The sequence below is a fragment of the Panthera tigris genome, chromosome B2 (assembly GCF_018350195.1).
Source record: "Panthera tigris isolate Pti1 chromosome B2, P.tigris_Pti1_mat1.1, whole genome shotgun sequence".
NCBI classification, from domain to species: Eukaryota; Metazoa; Chordata; class Mammalia; order Carnivora; family Felidae; genus Panthera; species Panthera tigris.
In genome coordinates, this window is record NC_056664.1 from 130,908,237 (window position 1) to 130,932,057 (window position 23,821).

Sequence of the window (23,821 nt, forward strand, 5' to 3'; positions counted from 1 at the left end):
GTCTACTGAAACTGTTCTGAGTCTTCAGAACAAGACTATCCAGGAGGTGTTTTGTTTAAGTTGGTTTCCCTCACAAAGCCCTCTTGTAGTTTCTTGAATCCCTCCCAGGTTCCTTGTCCATAAGCTCTTCCCTGAAGAGTATGTATTTTCCAGAACCATGTCTTCACATCTCTTGGCATAGAAGTTGGGGAGAAAACTGTGCAACCATATCGCATTAGGTTCAATTTGGGGTCTGTCACTATAAGCTGTGCCACCTGGCCCAATTTGCTCACTTTTTTCAAACCTGTAAATGAAAATAATAACAGTACCTATATCCTAGATTTTCTTGAATATGAAATGTAAACTGTTTAGGGAGGGTTTTTTTTTGCTGGTAATAAATGTTAGCTATCATTCCCCACCACCAAGAAAATAGAAGCCCTTTTATTGGGGATGTGGGAATACTTTGCCAATTTCCCATAAAGAGAGCTCCTCCATAATACCTCTGTAGACTTTTGTCTGGTTCTTCAGTCTTTCTTCCCCCAGTGTATTAGGGGAAAGGGTCCGAGCATTTAATTTAATCCCCTCCATCTTCTTTCCTCTTTTACACCCGAAATTTTGTAGGGCAGTCTGCAGTGGCTAAGTCTATCATATGCTAGGGTTCCATATGAGGAACTCTGTCATTGCTGCACCTCTAAGCCATGACCTTCAATACATTTTGTACCCATGTACCATCTCCTTTATCAATTTCGGTTGATCCAGAGCTTGGCCAGAGAAAAGAGAATACCAACTCATTGGGTGCCTTCAAACCTCAACATGTATTTTTTTTTATTACATTTGATTCTAAATTCCAGCCTTTCTCTGCTGTAATTTATTCTACATATTACTGCCTATAATTTTCCTAATAAGAAGTTCTTATGGTGTCTTTTCTTTTACAACAAATACAGTTGCTCTCCATTATTTATAAAATTGTGTGTGGATTTCACTGAAATTTTATGGTCCTCCACAGCATGGTTTGATTCTCCCACTGGTGCTTTTCTGTTACTTAGTGCTCCAGATGAACTAGACTTTTCCCTAAATAGCACATAAGTTTTCTGCCTCTGTGCCTTGGCTTATGCTATTTCTTTGATTTAGAATAGCACCTGATCTTTTTTTACTTTTTGAAATTCTGGTTATATTCTGAGACCATCCTAGTGTCATCTTTTCAGTAAAGACATTCTTGATCCCCCAATCTAATTTATGCCTTCTTCTATATGTATTTTTAAATTCTCTTATGGCACATTCTCCTAATTTTAAATTTATAATGAGACTGTTTTATTTTCCCTTGTACAATAAGACCACGACCTGTTTAAGAGAAGGAGCTACAGCCTCTCCTTTTTAAACTCATTAGTTTCTATTGAGCATTAAGCATGAGACCCTATAGTTATTAAGCGCTCAATAAATACGTTGTTATTTACTTGAAATTATTATATAATACAGGGTACCCATTAGACACATTTTCTAACTATCTATTCTTTTTGGCTTTTTAAAATGTTTATTTATTTATTTTGAGAAAAAGAGAGAAAGAGAGCAAATTGGTGAGGAGCAGAGAGAAAGGGAGAGAGAGAATCCCAAGCAGGCTCTGCACTGTCAGCATAGAGCCTGATGTGGGGCTCCACCTCATAACCTTGAGATCATGACCTGAGCTGATATCAAGAGTTGGACGCTTAACCAACGGAGCCACCTGTTCTTTCTTTAAAGTAGTCCCCACTGCCCCAAAAAGATAACTGTGATTTTAGCTGCAGTAACAAGCCATTTCTTGGGTCTAAAGGACACAGTGATTACAGTTGTCAGAGTAATTTTCTTGAAGTTTTCAGGTAGAAAATGTTGATCAAGGCCTTAAAACTTACAGTGGCAAAAGATGGCATTGGAACAGTAGTTTGATGACAGGTAGTTATCATGGCAGCAGTGAGATTCATGCAAAATTTTCATTGAAAATGTGTCCCTTGGCATTCAAAGAAAGCCCTGGGCTGCTTATTTCCATAAAATGCTTTTCATGCAACCATATGCAGAAGATTTTGAGTTAGGCATACCAGGTATTCTAAACCTAATTTAGAAAGACTGTAATACCAAATATTTGCAGTCTGTTATACTTGAGAAGCTTTTTATGATACTTTGCTTTCTCCATCATAAACGTACTGTTTCTGTTCTCTGTCTCTCTTTCCCTTCTTTCTTTCCCTTATCTCAGTTCTCTTCTTCCCCTTTGTTTCTAAATCCTTTTTAAAAATACCCTGCCCTCTTTTCTTCCTACATATTTTATTTTATTCTTGACTTATCTACTTGTAGGTTTGTTCCACCAAAATGTTCTACCACATTGACTTCAGAGAAGTCACTGGAACCAAAAAGCTTACCAGTAGACCTTACTACATGCAAGGCAGGAATAAAATCCATGAGAGAAGGGCTCATACCTCCCATAATTGGTATTATAGTCCAACATCACATTCTGCATTGAAGTAGTAGATATAGTTGCTGAATGAATAAATTAACAATAATTCTAATACATGATAGAGACTTCCATCACATCTAGGAAAATGAAAGCTTCTTGCCCTGGCTGTACTGAGAACTGATGAAGGTTCTTTTGTCCAAGCTCTCACCAACTGTCTCCCTAGCAAACTGTGCTGATCTCATTACATGGGCATGCTCATGACTATATGTTAGTGCTTCTAGAGAGCTCTTTCCCTCCCATCTCTTTTCTTTGCTCATTCCTATTTAACTCATCCATCAGACTCTAGTTTAGACAGTTTCTTTCCATACAACTCAAATATAGTATAAGTGTCTGATCTTAGAAAACATTGAATTTTTCCAATCACCATGCTTATCATACTGTTTTAACATCGTTAGTTGACTTGTCTTTTTCTCCATGTATTGTTATTTGCATTTGATCGGGGACCTGTATGCCTTGTTTACAGCTGTATTTTCAATATCTAAATATTCTACTTGGCAACAGTCAGGGTAGAGACACTGAGCGAAAGCCATTAAATGAAATATTTAAATAGGATCTCTGGTTTAACCTGGTTAGTCATCTGAACTCTTCTGAAGGACTAATGAAAACCCAGGGCACCTGACAAAGTCAACGTCACTGGAAGTCTGGTTTGAATGAGGGAGTCAGGGAGGATTGATCAACAGGTGACACACCATGGGATCATGGAAGAAGTGAAGCACAATGTCTAGGAATGAAACTAGAATAAAATTCCAAGGGACAGTTTGACTAAAACATCCATCTGGAGGGGATGGGCAGGAGCAATCAATGTAAGGAAAAGTACAACATAAGGTACAGTGTAAGGAAGTACAATGTAAAGAGGACTAAACTAGAGACACAATGGCATTAAAAATGAGTAGGAAAGGAGGGTGGGCTGAAGAGCCTGAAGTCCTTGAAACATAACCAAAGAATTTTTTATACAGCTTCTGACCTAGAGCACAGAAATAAGGGAACTGTTTAAGCATTCTGGTCCAGTTTGGATAGATGTTGCTATTCTCTATTTCCCACAAAATGCCCTTTAACATGGAGAAAAAAAAGAACATAATAATTTCCCAACTAAATTTGATTGTAAAACTATTGTTGGTCTTGGATAAACTTAACATTTTGGGCTGAATTGAGAACTAATTGGTAATTAATAGATACTTTCTCACTTGGAATAGACCAAGCTCAGATACTCTAAATGAAAGTAGGGAGACATTTTATTTGTAGTCTCTGCTCTCTGGAAAAGAGTCCCTGGCTCAAGACCAACCAAAACATTGGGCAGGTATCTTCTGCAAGTGTCTTTTGAGGTGGTCATAGAACTTCTCCCCCATGTCCATTTGACAGCATACTACGTCATAGGAAACATCAGAGCAGAAATGTTGATAGTGGCACATGGCATCCCAGTAAGTGTATTTCCATCAGGTAAATGTTGCTCCTCTCTGGACCCTTTTAATGTTGTCCTATTTTGTTTTCTTAATGTGCAATAGTAATATCTGAAGTAATCTTATTTATGTAGATAAGTATTGTCTGCTTCTGGTACTGACATGTAAGCTCTGTGAAAAGAAGGACATAGTTCACCTCTGCATTCTCTAGCACCTAGGGACATTACCTGTAAGTATTTGTTGAATGACAAATTAAGGAAAATGGAGGGAGTTTGGAATACTTGTGTCTTCAGTACATGTTGTGGAGTATACTCTATCTCTTCAAGCCAACGGAGAACCAGAGAGAGGTCATAAGAGAAAAGCTTCTCCTAATTCAACAGAACTATGCTTGAGAATCTGCATGCTGGTTCACATTCTGGCTGCATGCTTGATGAGACACTCTTAGCAATCCATGGGGCCAACCCATACATCTTGTCCATTAGCAAAACTGAGCCTGGATAGAGTTCTTATTTTTGAAAATAGCACCTAATTAGAAAATAAGTTTAGGAAATTTCTTGACATATTTGATAGAATAAACAAGACATAGTCTTCATGAAACAAGGGTAAACAGCCAAAAGATGAGAATATGAGGCAGACAGAAGATTGGGTAAGGAAGGCATAAAAAAACAGAACAGCAAAAGTAGATTAAAATCTGCGCTAAAGAATTAAAATTGGCTTTGTGGATAATATGATGATACAGAGGCAGATGCTAAAGCTGAGACTGTTTAACATGTCCTGAACACTGATGTATTTCAGGCCATGCGCTAAGCCCTATCCATATGCCATTGGCCACCCCACCTCTCTAATCATGGCTGCACACTAGGATCAACTAAAGAAAAATTTTATGTGCCAGTGCTTTACCATACAAAGATTCTGATTTAATTGGTCTAGAACAGGACTTAGGCAGTTCCACATCATTGTACAACTCCAGCAATCACTACCAACAGAGAATAGAATGTCTCATGAACTGTGTGGTGTCATAGCTCTAAGTTTACCCGACTTTATTATTATTACTGTTACTATTACATTTCACGAGTGACTTAAATAAAAATCCAGTATTGAAAACTATCAGCATGTGCGATTCCATTTAGTCTCATTTTGGGGGATAGCCTTGAGATGGTCTCCCAAGATACAGAGAGAAAAGCAAATAAATAAAAGTGATGAGAAAGGAGACTATAGAAATGGGAAATAACCAGAAAAAAAATGCAAACAGAATTGCAGGCACTCTCATAGCACAGGCCAAGGCCATTAAAACAGAAGTAATTCTTTACAACATAATTGTAAAAAGTCTTCAGTTACAAAGGACTCATTGAAAGGGCATGCCATACTTCAGATAAAATTTATAAAAAAGAGGCATTTAGATACATCCTTGCAATGTTTATGAACTTCAAAAGTATAAAATATTCTTATGAATCGATAAGCAAGGATCAGAAAGCAAAACAGAAACAAAAAAAGAAAACTGGCCACAAAGGTGTGAACTTGGGTTAGTTTCAGATTTTTATGATGGGAGATAATTTTAAAATGTCCATAGAATTTTGTGGAAGATAGTATGTTATCTGTGACCAACCAAGATGTTGCTGTCATGTGAAAGCAAGAGAAAAACATTTTCATTTAAGATCTTAAGAACCCACTGAAAAATTATACAAATATATTCTCCATCTGACTAGATTTAATAGCCATTAGATTTTTATATCATAGCATAAGCCAGATGCATTTTAGATAGATTAAATGATATGTGTGTCTATATTTATAATTTACATTATATATGTTATATTAACAGTACACTGAAAGATAATATAGATAAATATTTCAAAGTAATGGCAAGAATCAAAAAGGAACGTATTTATAAAATTGGCTCTTTAAACATCTTTTGCCTACAGGAATCAAGATAGACCAAATTTTATTTTTTTATTTTTTATTTTATTTTTAGCACAAACACGTTTATTTACTAACCAAAGGGATGATCATAATTAAATCAACACTTTGAAATAGTTGCATGTAAACTGTTGATGATAAAGGTAATTGAACACAGTAATGAAAAATAAAAGCAGTATGGGGATTTCCTCATTGAACTGAGCTTGTTCATCCTCCCAGATAATTCCTGTCCAAAATGATGATGGAATTTTTACCCTACTTTTTCATAGACATAAGTACAGGTGACATTGTTCATGGCACCTTCCGCTACTAATTTCCCATCTTCTAGTTTTCTTGTTAATGTGCTTTCCTTCCATCACATTCCTGATGTTGAACCAATACATTGTTAGTGTAGTTGCAGACAGTCCTTTTTTCTGCTATCAGCTGTAGTTTCTTCAAACTTCTAGGTTACAGGAAGACTGTTGTTTTCAAAGTGTTCTCAGTTTTTATGATGAGGATTTTGCCATCAGAAGAGATGATACAGTCTGGTTGGCCGCTGCACCCACTTTTCACAGAGCCGTCTCCATTCCTACTTCCTTCATGTATTTGTCAAAGCCTTTGCTCTCCATTAAGCTCCATCTTCCTACCATTTGCTGAATGGTGGCCATGGTGGGCGTGGGAAGGACGATTGACCAACAAACTAGGAATATATTCTCAACATATATAATAGACTGTATGTGTATACATACATATGTATAAACATCTATGTATATGAGTATATACATACACTGTAGTGATGTAACAAATATGAAACATATGGGAAAATGACATAAACGGATAATTACCAAAAATATATTAATTTAATGTATATTTTTTGAGTGAATGTGTAAGCAAAAAGTTTTATTCATTTTTCCCCCCAGATTTAGTGAGATATAACTAGACATATATCACTATATAAGTTTAAGGTGTACAATGGGTTGATTTGACACATTAATATATGTAAAATGATTACAACAGTAGGGTTAGGTAACACCTGTATCACCTCACATAATTACCATTTCTTTCTTTCAAGTATTGAATACAGTATTATTAAGTATAATCACTATGCCATACGTTGGAGTCCCCAAACTTACTCATCTTGTAACTGAACGTTTGTACCCTTAACCAACATGTTTTCTGCACACCCAGGCCCCACTATTCTACTTTCTGTTTCTAGGAGTTTGACTTTTTTTATATTCCACATTTAAGTGTGATCACACGGTATTTGTCTTTGTCTGGCTTATTTTACTTAGCATAATGCCCTCATGGTCCATCAATGCTTTTGCAAATATATTTCCTTCGCTTTTATGGCTGAATAATATTCCCTTCTGTATATATACCACATCTTTATTCACCCATTGCTGGATATTTAGGTTGTTTTTACATCTTGGCTATTGTGAGTAATGCTGCAATGAACATGAGAGCAAAGACAACTATTTGAGATACTGATTTGACTTCCTTTCGATATATACATAGAAGTAGGATTGCTTAATCATATGGTAGTTCTATCTTTAATTTTTCTGAGGAAACTTCATTCTGTTTTACGTTGTGGCTGTACCAATTTACATTCCTACAGTGTACAAGGGTTCCCTTTTCTCCACTATTGCTAATACTTGCTGTTTCTTTTCTTTTTGATAACAGCCATTCTAAACAGGTGTGAGGTGATATCCCACTGTGGTTTTGATATGCATTTCCCTGATGATTAGTGATGTTGAAAATTTTTTTCATGTACCCAACGGACATTTGTATGTCTTTGGAAAAACTGATTATTTGGCTTCTCTGCCCATTGTTTAATTGGACTGTTTGGGTTTTTTGCTCTTGACTTATATGAGTTCTTTATATATTTTGAATATTAACCCCTATCACATACATGATTTCCAAATATTTTTTCCTATTTCATATGTTGCCTTTTCGTTTGGTGATTGTTTCTTTTGCTGTGCAGAGGCTTTTAGTTTGATGTAGTTCAACTTGTCGGTTTTTGCTTTTGTTTCATGTACTTTTGGTATTGTATCCAAAAATCATTACCAAGACTGAGAGAGCAATGGACCTCTTAAAAATTTTTTTTAAAGTATTTATTTCTGAGACAGAGAAAGAGAGAGAGTGGGGAAGGGGCAGAAAGAGGGAGACACAGAATCTGAAGTGGGCTCCAGGCTCAGAGCTGTCAGCACAGAGCCTGATGTGGGGCTTGAACCCACAAGCTGTGAGATTGTAACCTGAGCTGAAGTCAGATGCTTAACTGACTGAGCCACCCAGGTGCCCCAAGAAATGGACCTCTTTGGCAGCATCCTACACAGCTGGAGAAGCTGGGTGCTCAATCACATGCTCTTACTTTCTCCTTGTGGGAGAAATAATGTTTTGAGAAGATCTCTCTTGGCCCTGCACTGTGCACCAGCCATCAGAGGGCAGATGTAGATAAAGTCCAACTGTTCCTCTATCCCTCTCCAGTACATACAAACTTGTATTTGTATGTGTGTCATCAGTATGCTGGAACTTTGCTCAAAACCTGGACTTCCACAAAGGCTCTCTTACTCATGGGTGATTGTTTAAGTTTTTTTCTGGGGGCTTCTGGATCACAGCTAAGAGAAACTGGAGTTGGTTCGTGTACCTTTGCAGTGTCCACAGGCAGGACCAAGGTCTATCTGCCTGTTAACTGATGCATAAGTAGGCAAGGCTCTTCCCGGGTCCCTTGGTGTAGAGTGCCAGATGCCATAGCTCCCACGAAAGTACTTTCTTCCATGAATGGATGCCACGTTTTTGTTGTTGGGGGTTTGGGCGACACAATCCTGGTACATGTTTGCAGCCATGTTGCTGATGTTACTCTCCATATGTATGTGCATGTGTGTGTGTGTGTGTGTGTGTGTGTGTGTGTGTGTATAGAATTTAATTAATAACAAAGGCAAATTAAAGAAGTTATCTGATACATTGTTTTACCTACCAAGTTACAAAAGATTTAAATAAATAATAACATGATATTTCTCCATACTGGAGACTGTGAGTAGATGAACATTCTCAGAAACTATTAAATGTGTGAATGGCTGTAACATCCTGGAAAGCAAACTACCAACATGTATTAACAACATTTAAAAAGCTTATTTCTTTTGATTTAGTACTTCCCTTCTTACTCTATTCTTAGAAAATATTTAAGGATACTGACTGAGATATAAGAAAAAGGATGCTCACTTCATATTACTTGCAGTAGAAAAAAATGTCAAAACCAGCAAAAATGTCTAGCTATTGGGCGGTAAGAATATTTCTGTTATAGACATAAAAATATTTAAAAATAACTTTTTTATGATGTGGGGAACATTTATATATAATCACAAATAAAACACTGAATATGAAATTATTAGTATGTTTTGAGTTTTGTGAGAAAATGTATATATATGTGAAAGAAGACTGGAAAAAATTAACCAAACATAATATTATTATTGTCTAGATGGTGGGATTATAGTTAACTCATATAATCTTCTCTACAGCTTTATATATAACATTTTAAGTACATGATAAAAAGTTAACAAAATAGTGGGGAAGGGTTATTCAGTAAACAGTGTGCTGATAAATAGCAATTTAGAAACACTTCAAATTAGATCCTTAAATTACCTTGCACACAAGTATAAATTTATTTATTGCTTTAACACTATTTTCTGCCTATTTTTATGCAAGGACTGTAGCCTTTTGCATTCCAATTTTTGTTTTTTTGTATCTCAATGACTAAAATTTGTACATTGTTTCAGGAACAAAATAACAAACTAGCTAGGCTAGTTTAATCTATTTTCACAAAAACCAAGTACACAGTTATAGAAATATCAAGTCTTTCATTTATACTTGTATCATTAATTTTCTCATGAGGAAGAAAAAGAATTAGGCTAATGCATAAATTCTCAGCTTTTTGCTATAATGCCATTACAAATCAATTTGAAAGAATGTGTGCAATTCTTATACTGTAGGGAATATTTAGCAATTACATTACTTCAGAATTCTGTTTTTTTTATAGAATGTGTACTCACTGGAGAGTTAAGTAATGCTAAATAAATTAGCATCTTAATGAAAACTGTATATTAATACTGTTCCTGTTCCTAAGTAGTAATTTAATTCCAGTAAGTCAAGGAATTCGATTCTTGCTAAATAAATATCATTGTCTTGAAAAATACAATGCTGCAACTAAGCATTTGTACTCCCTGATGTTTAGAGAAAGCCATTATTAAAGAGAAAATGTATTCATTTTTAAGACTATATGGTTTGGAAATTTTGCTTATTGTCCAGTCGGGCAAATTAGATAGGCATAGTCAGTGCTCTCAAGCAAGTTGTTAGATAATCCAGTTTAGTTATAGAATGTAGTTATTACATACTGTATAGCTAAAGTAATAGAATTTCAACAGCTCTATCATAAATTTAATTTCTTTAAAAGATGTAGCCCAACACAAAGAATAAGACTAAGATTCTTACCACACAGTATATGGTTAGATGATAGTTTTTGTTTTCTTTTTTAAAGTTTATTTATTTATTTTGAGAAAGAGAGAGAGAGAGAGACTCTGTGGTGTGTGTGTGTGTGTGTGTGTGTGTGTGTGTGTGTGTGTGTAAGTGGGGCTGAGAGAGAGACAGTGAGAGAAAGACTCTCAAGCAGGCTCTACACTGTCAACACAGAGCCAGACATGGGGCTCAATCCCAGGAATCTCTAAACCATGACCTGAGACGAAATCAGGAGTCCAACACTCAACCGACTAAGCCTCTCAGGTGCCCCTAGAGGATAGTTTTTAAACACCATACACAAAAGTAAACTCAAAATGGATGAAAGACCTAAATGTAAAATAGGGAACATCAAAATCCTAGAGGAGAAAACAGATAGCACTCTTTGACCCTGGCTGCAGCAACTTCTTACTAGATATGTCTCCAAAGGCAAGGGAAACAAAAGCCAAAATGAACTATTGGGACTTCATTAAGATAAAAAGCTTCTGTAGAGCAAAGGAAACAATCAACAAAACTAAAAGGCAACTGACAGAATGGGAAAAGATATTTGCAAATGACATATCAGATAAAGGGTTAGTATCCAAAATCTATAAAGAACTTTTCAAACTCAACACCCAAAAAACAAATAATCCAGTAAAGACATTGGCAAAAGAGATGAGCAGACACTTTTTCAAAGAAGACATCCAGATGGCTAACAGACACATGAAGAGATGCTCAATATTATTCATCATCAGGGAAATACAAATCAAAATCACAATGATATACCTCCTCACACCTGTCAGAATGGCTAAAATTAACAACTCAGGAAGCAACAGATGCCAATGAAGATGTGGAGAAAGGAGAATACTTTTGCACTGCTAGTGGGAATGAGAACTGGTGCAGCCACTCTGGGAAACAGTATGGAGGTTCCTCAAAAAATTAAACATAGAGCTACCTATGACCCAGCAATTGCACTACTAGGTATTTATCCAAAGGATATGAAAATGCTGATTCAAAGGGGCACATTCACATATAGTATGTATGTATGTATATATATACACACATATATATGTATGTATATATATATACATACACACATATATATGTATGTATATAGATACATACATACATATATATGTGTATATATATACATACATATATATATATATATATATATGTATGTATGTATATGATGGAATACTACTTGGCAATGAAAAAGAATGAAATCTTGCCATTTGCAAAAACATGTATGAAACTGGAAGGTGTTATGCTACGTGAAATAAGTTAGTCAGAGAAAGACAAATATATTACTTCATTGATATGCATATTTAAGAAACAAAACAGATGAACATGGGGAAGGGAGGGAAAAATAAGATAAAAACACAGAAGGAGGTGAACCAGAATAGACTCTCAAATACAGAGAACAAACTTAGGGTTGCTGGAGGGGTGTGGCGTGTGGCTAAGGGCTAAGTGGATGATGGGCATTAAGGAGGGTACTTCTTGGGATGAGTACTGGGTGTTATATGTAAGTGATGAATCATAATTCTACTCCTGAAACCATTATTACACAATACGTTAACTAACTTGGATTTAAATAAAATTTAAAAAATAAATAAATAAATAGCATTTTAATCCAAAAGAATTTAACTTTTCAACAAAATTAAGACCTCGGTGTGATTTTTTAAAAAATAATACGTATTAAATAGTTAACTTTAAAAATATCATGTGTTAGTAAATGTGAAAAATACCATGTAAAGTGAGCAAAGAATTTTTAAAATAATATTTTAAAGTTTGCATGTAATGTTTTGTTTTGAGTCATAGTTTATATTGGGTATTAGATTTAGTCAATAATGGCTACACAAATCACTTTGTGTCATGGAGTAGAAGGCTGTATGTGTGTGTGTGTGTGTGTGTGTGTGTATTTTTCATGTTAAACATGGTTTGCCAGGTTGTTCATACAGTAGTTTCCAAAGTCCCACAAGACTTATTCTCCTGTTCAGTTTTTCCTACTTTTGAATTCTCAAGGAAATCTTTGGTCTTGATTAATGCCTTGAAATTTTGACCAATGCCCTTGTTCTGCCTTCTTAACTCAGAATGCAGAAGACACAGTACACAGGAATATATGAAAAATCATGTATGAACAGTATTTGTTAAGTGCTTATTATGTGCCAAATTCTGTGCTAGTAATTTTGTATGTGTTAGGTAATACTCATGGCAAATAATTTCACAGATAAGGAAGCTGAAACTCAGAGGTTAAGTCACTTTCAAAGATGCCTTACCTATACATAATTAGTCATGGATTTGGGATTTGTTCTTAGAGACATCTGAGTCCAAAGTCTATAACAAGAAGAGGAGTTAATTAAGAATTTTAATATATATTATACATATTAATTATATGTTAATTAATTTATTAATATATCAATAGATAGCTACTAATCAATAGATATATAGTAATATAATAGATATATATTAATAGATATATAATTAATATATCAATAGATATGTATTAATAGTATATTAATATATCAACAGCTATATATTAATTCATCTGATAAACTACTCCATGTCTATAAAAGGCCCTACACCACTTTCTCAAAAATGTGCTGGTTGTCTTCTGGTAGTTATCCTCATGTTATGGTTTGGAATCACTAAGCTGAGATACACCGGAGTCAAGTTCAAGATTCACTGGGCTTTCAGGTCTGCCAATCAATGGCAGCATCTGACAGATGAACTTGAAGAGTCTGAACCATGCACTAGGAGTCTGCTTTTTCTTGCTGGCTGCCAGTAGATGTGTTAGCCTAGGCTGCATGTCTTCAGATGCTCTCAGAATTTTTCAAATGAAGGTGCATTGAACCTAGCTGGGCCGGTGGTTCTGGAGGCCACTCGCAGGTTCAATGATTTGCTAGGAACACTCATAGGACTCACTCTGTAGTGGCCCTCATGGCTACAGATTTTTACAATGAAAGGATACAGAGCAAATCAGCAAAGGGAAAAAGCACATGGGACAACATTGGGAGAATCCAGGCAAGTGTCAAGAATGCCTTTAAAATTATTTAAATATTTCAAATATATAGATAGTTCAGAAACAAACGTAACAAACATCCATGCAAACCGGTCGTATTTAGCAAATGTTAACATACTGCCGTTTTGATTTTAGTTGTTTTAAAGCTACTTCCCTTATTAATAGCCAGCTCAGTTGTTATTTCCCCAGAGCTGGATCATTATGTAGCTCACCTCCAAGGACACTATTCATGTAAAATACAGCGCAAATGGAGATGAGCAACGCTGCAGTTCTGCCCTTGAAGTGGCCACTAGCTGAGAGTTGGTATGGACTTTTCCTGACAGTGCTTTTATACTTTTACTACATGTGTAAGGGCCCACAAATAATTTATAGTATTATTTTTGAATTTTCAAAGATACACATAAATGCTAGTGGCCTCTTGGTAGCTAAATCTCAGGCAATATTTTCAGTGTTCATCTCATTTGATCTCTCCATAGCATTGGATTCAGTGGACCACTTCCTTCTTTAAACTCCTCCTCAAGCACATTTAGCACCAGTATATTCCCCTCTTCCATCTCTCCACTCAATTAATAAAGTCTCCTTCCTTGACTTTTCAAATCCTTTGTGTCCTTTTTTGCTAAACCCAATCTCATGGGGATTTTATTCATACCTTAGTATGAATAGTAGTACCTTACCTATACTCTAGTAGTACCTTACCTATATGGTGATGACTGCCTCGGTGGGATCTTCATTCCTGGTTTTATGCCTTCACTAATATCCTTATGAGATTGATTAGTGAGTACATGAACTGTGGTCAGGTCTACTTCAGGCCTATTTTCCATACTTTATTTTTTTTTAATTTTTTTTAACGTTTATTTATTTTTGAGACAGAGAGAGACAGAGCATGAACAGGGGAGGGGCAGAGAGAGAGGGAGACATAGAATCTGAAACAGGCTTCAGGCTCTGAGCTGTCAGCACAGAGCCCGACGCGGGGCTTGAACTCACGGATCATGAGATCATGACCTGAGCCGAAGTCGGACACTTAACCGACTGAGCCACCCAGGTGCCCCTCCATACTTTATTTTAAGCCATAGATTATATAATCAGTTGAGTAATAGATAAACCTATAAATCTTAAATTTATTTTTATTTTGGTGCTATGTTTTTCCAGTAGATGAGACATTTTTCAGTTTGCAAGGCTGTAAATTTATTATCACTCTTCTCAGATACACTTCTCTTGTTTTAGTCCCAAGAAATAGCATTAATCATCCAACCAGAATGAACTAGCCACCTTTCTTCACTCTTTTCTTTACATTACTACCAACACTAGGCTCCACTGGAATTCCCTCTGGGCTCCCCTGGACTCCTTCTTTCACACCTCTGCAATCATTCAGTTATTTCCAACCATATTTTCACTGACCAAGTAAAGAATCTTATCAGTTCTCATCTGTACTATTCTCTCTTTGTAACTTGTTTTCCTTATGCTAGTCTCACAACGTGCCCTCCTCCAACAATTCATTCTCCCTGTGCCTCCGGAGAGACCTTATTAGAATCCAACTCGGTTTATGTCATGCACCCCAATCCCCAACCTCTTACATCCGGTGATAATGTCCTTCCTATTCATGTCTCTCTGTTGAATAGCTCTCCAAGCATTCAAGATATAGAGTGAACTCCATAGCAGGACCTCTGAGGCCTTTGGCATTCTGACACATTCTCACAATTTACCACCTTCTTTGACAACTTCTGCTAATCATTTTGCTTCCAGCCACCTGAAACTAACATTTCTCATGTTTTCTCTTAGTGGGAGTTTTTTACTTGGTAAGGTATAAGTAACTTACAGTTTTTAATGACTGAACACATAAACATGCTAACCACATTACCACCTCCCAGGACTTCACCTGAGTTATACAATGTCTACTTGTCTTAAAGAAGTTCACTCATTTATCACCTCTTCCCCAAAAGGTTTTCTTAATCTCCAGTTCTTCCTTGTCCCAGGGAGTGAAATATTTCTTCATCTCCACCGACTGCATTGTATTATCATCTGTTAACTTGTTTATATCTTTTGCTTTTCCTGATAACAAGTACTTATTCATTTGTTTCCTCAGTGACAACCATATACTCAATAATGGGAGACACCCAATAAATATTTATTGAGTAGTGGGATAAACGAAATTCTGATGTAGAGATTTATAATTTGAAAAGTCTATTTAAAAAATCCTATCAAGGTTTAGCTCACAAACTACCTCCTAATTGAGTTTTTGAGATCCTTCCCCCTCTATTAACTGGTTATGACTTTTCTTTCCTTTCCTCTCTTTCCTTTCTCATAACTCATGATGTTCTACCTTGTGTAATTTATGTGCATGTGTGTCTTTGCCCGACCTTCCCCATTCCAACTTTAAGCTCCTGGGAACACTGATACTGGGTCCCCATCCTCTTTGAATCCCTAGCACCGAGCTATGCCCTCTAAGGCAGATTGTTATATGCTCATTGGATTTTGAATTTATTTAACTGCTATATCATGATCAGGCTATAGTATCAGTATCAAGCCAAGACCACATATTAGTCATATTTAAAAATTTTTTTTTTAAGTTTATTTTTGAGACAGAGAGAGACAGAGCATGAACAGGGGAGGGTCAGAGAGAGCGGGAGACACAGAATCAGAAGCAGGCTCCAGGCTCTAAGCCATCAGCCCAGAGCCCGACGCGGGGCTCGAACTCACGGACCGCGAAATCGTGACCTGAGCTGAAGTCGGACGCTTAACCGACTGAGCCACCCAGGCGCCCCTATTAGTCATATTTTAGATCTCCTGGAAATATTTTTTTTTTGCTTAAACTATTGTATTAAAATAAATTATCACTATAAAGCAGCAGATCATATTTTCTATGAAACAGAAGTGTGAGGTCAGAATGATATAATGAAGTGACTATCCATGTATCTTTCTACCTCCTGGCACCATGTCAGAAACAGAATGCTCAACACAGGGTAATTATTATTTTATGACATTTAAGTAATCAACACGGACTTTCTAAAAATGTCAGAAACAGAATGCTCAACTGACATCTAAAATATTTCTAAATATAGTCTATAATTCTCTGATGGCTATCTTAATGACATCAGATGTTCCTCATTAAAACCATTGTTCTAAATTTTGAAATTTCCTCAGAACTGCTATCAAGATTCTATTGTATGCCATCATGAGGTGATTTGAGTCATAGCTGTGACAGTCTGATCAGTGAGAGTTTTGTTAGATGCTCACAGTGTTTTTTAGGAAAGAAACTAATCTTTGAGTGAATTTTAAACAAATGCACATGAAAGAACAGATAATACTAATTAGGCACAATCAGAATTCATCACAGTGGAATACTTAATGTATATTCTTTCCAACACCATAATCGAGGTTATTATTACATTTAGCAAACACTTATTAAATACCTACCTGGGTAAAACACCATGTTGAGTATTTGAAATCAGAATCTATCAGGATGTTATCTTATAACCCCATATTTATAAGATTTGATGGTAGAAGAATTTAACTTACTTTTCTCAGTTTAAATGGGGATTGTCAGGGGCTAGAGAGAGAGAGAGGAAATGGAGAAGTATTGGTCAAGGAGTACAAATTACTAGTTATGAAAGATGAGTAAGTTCTGGGGGTCTAATGTACAGCAATGTGACTATAATTAACATATAATTAACAATGCTGTATTATATACTTGGAATTTGCAAAATATTCTCACCATGCAAAGAAAGTTAGCTTGATTATGGGTGATTATTTCATAATGCAGACATATATCAAAATATCAAAAAGCACATCTTAAATATATACTATTGTTATTTGTCAATTATACTTTAATAAGGCTGGAAAAATTTTTTAAAATAGCAAAAAAATAAGGCCAGAATTGCTGTGGTAAATAGCAAATTTGTATTCATTCAGGAACCATTATAAAAAATGTGCTACATACTCACTAACATGAACATGTGCACAAGCATCTTTCTTGTACTGTTTTTCTAAATGAGCAACATGGAGATAATTATATCACAATTAGTTCTTGTTGAAGACATGTTCTTTAGTGAGTGCTTAAATGCACCATTTAATTAACCTGTGAGGCACAGAGAAGTTAAACAAACCGAAAAATAACAGGAGAGTATCAACATTTAAGAGCCATCGATGCTGGTTAGCCACCATGCAATATTGGTATAAGGATTTATTTTACCAAAGAAATAAATGGAAAATGTGAAATTATACACAAATAAAATTATAAAATTGTAAATAAATAAATAAAAAGAAATGTGAAATGCTTATTCCTTAAAAATGCACCCTAGTATTTGGCATCTGCAATTTTATCATTTTCTAAAGAAAAATTTCTTATTATTCATTCTGAAAGTTTTCTAATACCAATTAAAATGCAGCCTGACCTGACTTATTTTATTTTCCATATAGTTCCAAGTGAATATTTCTGCATTAATTCACAAATACTTGACTTTTTGTTGCATATCATTTAAAAATATCACAGTGCATTTCATAATAACAGTACATTTATTACTACACAAATTGCATTAAATCTTCACCTGTAGTGAGGCTATAGCATTAAAATAAATGTAACATTCCTATCATTCTGAGGTAGCCACTTGACAAATAGCAGAAACTAAAATCTGAAAAATAAGTCTATTGCAGACTCCCACAGCCAATGCAGCCTGCCGCCATTTTCAAATGGACATTAATAAAAAAATAAAACAACAACAACAACAACAACAAAAAACCTCTGAAATGGTGGAGAGGGCAATAAATAACAGATAAGAAACATGTCCTCATTTGCCAGAAAACTCATTAGAATTCTAATTAATTTTTTTTCTTAGATTGACAAAAGGTATTTTTTTTTAATCTATTTATTTTTGAGACAGGGAGAGACAGAGCATGAACAGGGGAAGGTCAGAGAAAGGGAGACACAGAATCTGAAACAGGCTCCAGGCTCTGAGCTGTCAGCACAGAGCCCGAGGCGGGGCTCGAACTCACGGACTGAGAGATCATGACCTGAGCCGAAGTCGGCTGCTTAACCAATTGAGCCACCCAGGCGCCCCACAAAAGGTATTTAAGATCAATTAAGTACAGGGAAAAAAACAAACAAATGTGTATCCCTTAAGGAAAGAACTTTTTCTTCTACCACGCAGAGAGTCCTTCTGAAGCAGGCCAAGTGAAATGCATACAAGTGATGTTAAGTAAATGTTGACATTATAATGCTATCAATTGACCCCTAAGAGAAATGCTGCCCCTGTTCTGAAATGACCATCAAGGCAGATTCCATAAGTTACCAACTGATAAAAATATAAGCATCAATGAATAATGTTGCTGGTCTCTAAGTCATATTTGCATGTCGTTTTGTAGTTTCAAAGTGAGTTCCTCCTCGTATTCATTTAATCACAACAACCTTATGATTCAGCGTAGAATTTAAAATTGAAAGAGACAAGGGGGATCATGGAATATCACTCACTTCACAGATAAAGAAATCTGGATCCAACCTCATGTTTCGGATGGAAGGGAACTCAAACCATCAAAACGTATGCCCAAGAAATACTTGACAAACTGGAATAGATGGAATAATGTAATGTAGGAAAGTGATCTGTTTAAATATGAACGAGGAAATGGTAGAAACTTAATTTTCATGGAATTCAGACATGAGATGGTATTGATGAAGCCTAAATTTACATATTCTTTGCATATGGTAGATTAAAGTTTTATATTTTAATCTGTCACAAGAATTTGCTAGCTGGGAAATTACATTTAGGTGGATGAACTCTTTTCGGAATAGTACATGATTTCAAGAACTCAAACAGAAAAAAAAAGAAAGAGAGAATCACTTATTAAAATTGTTTTCCTAAAATGAGATTCTGGATGCAACACTTCCTCTTTCCTTCTCCTTTCTTTTTTTTTTTTTTTTCTCCAAAATACATGCTTGGCATACAAAATATTTAAAAAATAAAATGAAGCAATGCGGAACTCAGTAAGCATTTTTATCTGGTTCAGTGTCTTTAAATCCTTCATTAAAACTTTGTCTATTTGCCTAAGCAGAAAACCTTCTATATTATGTCAATATTTTAAGAGTAATATTGGAATGAAATATTGCTGTTTAGTGATTTTTCTCCCTAATTAAGTTTTGTGGGAAAGAATTTCAAAACAAAGGCTGAAAAAAATCTATATTGAAGGGCATGCTGCCCTGTGGACACAGAGCAGGACTTACTGATCACCCTCTGGAAGTTTCCATTCTGCTACCTCCTTCCTCCACTTCCTTCTTTGTGACAGCTGAGTTTGTTGGTTACAGTCTTGTCCAGGAGAAACTGAACTGGCCTTAACCACATGGAAATTGATTCCATATACTCAGCTTCATAAGCACCATTTTGGGGAAGATATTACAGACAGCTTCCTTTAAATGCTGAATTTTAAATATTATATATCCAATAAACTTGGGTTTTTTTTTTTTTTTGAAAAGAAAAGCTCTAGTGATATCCAGTTGAGGATGTCCAGAGAGGTCGCCAGGGCTGTCTGGCCTAAAGCCTGGAACCAGACTGTGAGTAATGAGGTGGGAGGGACTTATGATGGCTCTTTAAAGAGTTTTGCTGGGAGAGAGGAGATAAAAAGCCCCTTAGGAAGTCCTGCAGAGAAGGAGGGGAACTTAGCTTCAGAAAGCCTTCCGATAGGCAGGCGGTCCTTTGAATATTTATCTCATTCAAACCAAATTTCTAAGTCTTTTGAGGTTTGCCTGCCATTAAGTTTTGTAGCATAGTATTACATTTTCCTAAATGTATGCTATTTGTCACCTTAAAAATTGCTTGCCTTGTTTGTAGAAAAGAATGAAGAGCAGCTGCCCAAGTGAGAGACTAAATTTTCTCTGTATATGAGTATAGTCCATTAAATGGCCATTTCAAATAAATTGCATAATTCACAAATATTGCTGCTCTATGATTTATAAGCTAAATCATCTATTAGAAGAATGAGTTTTCAATGAACAGATAAGGCAAAAGTTCATATCTCTAAAATGTGGTAGTCCTTTATTGAGCTAATCATTTGCAGCTTTTGTCAGGGTGCATATTCCTGCCTGTGACCATAGCTCTGAAGAAAATGCTAGTTCCTTTTCAATTTTGCCCAGTGGTCTTCCACACTGTTACATTCTATCAGTGTTTTGCCGCCTTCCAAGGCTGTGTTCAGACATAGAATAACATTATCTCTGCCCTCTCATGTGGATCTATGTTAATATATCTCCAAAGAGTATGATGGATGCATGAAGTAGGCATCTGGCTATTTTCTGTAATTTGAGAAGTTCTAAGAAGGCCCATCTTTCCCAAAACATCACTGAAGGATGCTTGGGGATCTCTTCTGAGCTCATTATTTTTAAAAATGCAAATTCTCCTTAGTATGTTAATATGATAATCCCCTAATTGTTTAGCTAAGATTTATTTTATCACATGAGTTTCAATCAGCAACCATCTGTTGGCCACATTTTATGTTTGAAATACAAAGTTATTTACTTTGTGGGACACAAACATAAAAGTTATCTGTGCACCTGGATACCTAGTAGAACACCAGATTGTGAGTTGCTTAAAGGCACAGTGTCTTCCCTAGGGCCTAGAATGGTAGAATTAATAAACAGTATTTATAGACTAAACACATTACTAGATGAATCCAGTAGACTCCTTACCTACACAAACATCTGTAGTCCACAGAGTACATTGTGAGCAGCATGAGAATATTAAAACGTTTTGGTAAAGAGAAGAAATAGGCGAGGACTGATAGAGACTTCATAGAGAGTGTTTCACATGCCTTGATTTTTGGGTAATATTTAGGCAGTTTTTGCAAACGGTTATGGAATTTCGATTAGTTTAAGCAGTAAAGACCAAGACCCAGAGATAAGAAATTAAAGAGTTGAACTTATTTAGGAATCGACCAGTGTCTCCAGTGAACTGTGAGGCAAGAAGTAGAAAGGGAACAAGGCAACAGCTTTTGGCCATAAATGGAGTCCTCCAAATGCCTTGTAAAGGAATGTGGACTTTATTCCTAAAATAAGCAAGGGAGCTGCTTGATCATAGTAACAAAATAAGATCATTGAGTACCTGAGATGCAATGAAAACACAAAATGGTTTAGGAACAAAAGGCAGGTTTTTGTCTACAGCACAAATTGATAAAGTTGGCCTAGAGTTCAGTGAACCCAAGAAGACTATTGCATAAATTATTTGAATGCTAACTCTCTACGTAAGAAGAGATTTCTGTGTCAAATATGCTTTTTCAACAAAATCTAATGCCTGCCTGTTTTTGGTCCTCTGGCACTTTTATTAAAAGGGGCATTTGGTGACTATATTCACTGGTCCCATGAATAGTACAGGACTCCGTTGGTGCAGGACTCCTACAGTGATGGGCTGAGGGGCATGTGAAACATTTGAAGAATGCCCCGGGAGAAGGATGCAGCCCCAGTGGAGAAGGAGAAAATATTCCACGGTTTTTTTATAGGAGAAAATAAGTCACTTGAAGGAGGTATTCTTCAAACATAAATCAAAAACACTGCAAAAGAATCTGGGATTCTATCTTAAATAACTTCATTGTTAATACTGTTCCCTATGTCTTCTAAAATCTCAGTTCAAGGGTTTGAAATCTAGCCATATTGTCAAAGAGCAAAAACACCCACTCAGTTGGTTCTCGCCCTTATAAACTCTAAGTGGTGCCAAGGGCTTATGAGGCACCATTCTGATAGATTTGTAATGGTAGTCACATGATCTCTCCTTTAATTTCCCGAGATCAAGATTTAGAAAGTGCTTCTTTTATAAATCAGAGGGTAAATGCAAAATGACCCCTTTAAAGGCAGCTGCTCAGCAGTGTAAGAGATTGGATTCAATGCTTTGGAACTTACCCCCACCTTTTTTTTTTCCCCCCAGATGGATAATTGTTAGAGGGTTATTAGAAGTAGTTAAGTGAAAGGCAATTACGAGGAGAATATGGGCAAATCTGCCTTCATTTTAATTTGAATGTTGGAGCATTCACGTATTTGTTGTGTGTTCCTGGTACTGGAATTCAACCCTGTATCTTTTGTTAAAATGTTCTTCAAATATATATGATTATGCAGATGTATAGGAAGAAAGCATGTATTACGGAGTTAGTCTCTCTGCAACCCTTCTCCTGTTAGAACAAATGTAAAGTCTCTTTTATTATGTAACTACAATAAGGATGTGACTTTTGAAGTTCTTAAGGTGTGCGTATGCATGCCTTTTATTTTAGTCGCTTAAATAAAGAGGAACCAAACACAGGACTATTGCCAAAGTATCTTTTGAATAAGAGAGAATGTATGGAAAAAATAATGGCAAATAATCTATGTCACTATGTTTTTTATATTCTATCTGAATGTTTTCAATTAATTTAACATCAAAATGTTTTTTAAAATTGTATACCTACAATATATATTGTCCAGATATTTGAGTCATTTGAATAAAATCAATCTATCTAGGCTAATTTTTAAAAGAATATTGCAGAGAATATAACCTCCATAACCTTAAGAAATAGGTAATTTTTGGAAGCAATGTTTAATTTCATGCATAAGGTATGTAGTTTGGCTACAAAATCTCTGACTAGGATAAATTGTTGGCAACTAATGGTTGCTAATCATTCTTATTCTTTTAATATTAAAAAAATGTTCTTGCAAAAGAGGGAAATGTTTTCAATTGTTTTAAAAGTAAATATAAGAGTTATTACTATTTTGAAGCTCACCTGCATGTCTCAGAACGATGAATATATATTGGTAATTAATATTTATCTCACTTCAACGATACAGGCTTGGAATAATAAAAGGATGCCTGCCTTAGGAATGCAGAAACTGAAGACGACTTAGGTTAACTCCCAAGGAGACCCATTGCTTTAATAATTACATGATACTGAAATGCATTAGGACCAGGATCTTAGTGTTTGATTATCCTAAGAAATCGGTGTCCAGCATGTATGTTGGAGGACTGCTGTGAGCACCGGGGCAACTGTGAAAAACTAAATGGAGTGGATATTTGTTTCAAAAAGCTAAAGCGGAGGAGAAAAAGAATGTAAATAGTATAGAGATTCAAGAGTGGGAGTTGTCACTGTGAGTTACAGTGGGCAAGACGGGTTTAATTTAGACCATTTCAAAAGTCGTTGAAATTTGGATTGGAGGAGGAAAAAAGTAGGAACACTGAAGTGAGTGAATGACAGCCAGCGGGTGCCAGGCATGGTCACGATAGTTTGTACGTGCAGGGACTCTAGAAGAGGAGGGTCAGTCTGCAAATCTCAGACCATTCTCCTGATGAAAAATCCTACTGTCATCAACAAAATTCATTTCTTCTGCCTTGAAATTTTTTTCTCATTTTGTTTCCTTTTCTTTTATGATGCTGCCCTCATTGTCTACGGTTATTGTTTTGACTTTCAAGACTCATTCAGATGCCACTAAAAATCCATAGCTATTTAGGTATATGATTCCATACAATGTATTAAAATTTGTTCTATATTAAGAAAAAATAGGATTTACTAAAAGCATATTACCTGTCTTTAGATCGTCTGAGATATTTTTGTATCTATTATCAATTTTTC

General features: G+C 35.7%; 1 protein-coding gene and 1 pseudogene across 1 annotated transcript in view; one reads left to right on the forward strand and one right to left on the reverse strand.

Annotated features, from left to right (window-relative positions):
- GRM1 (glutamate metabotropic receptor 1) overlaps positions 1-23,821 on the forward strand; it is a 462,841-nt gene that overhangs the window by 276,013 nt on the left and 163,007 nt on the right. The window lies entirely within an intron of this gene.
- Positions 6,023-6,419, reverse strand: LOC107180682 (annotated as a pseudogene).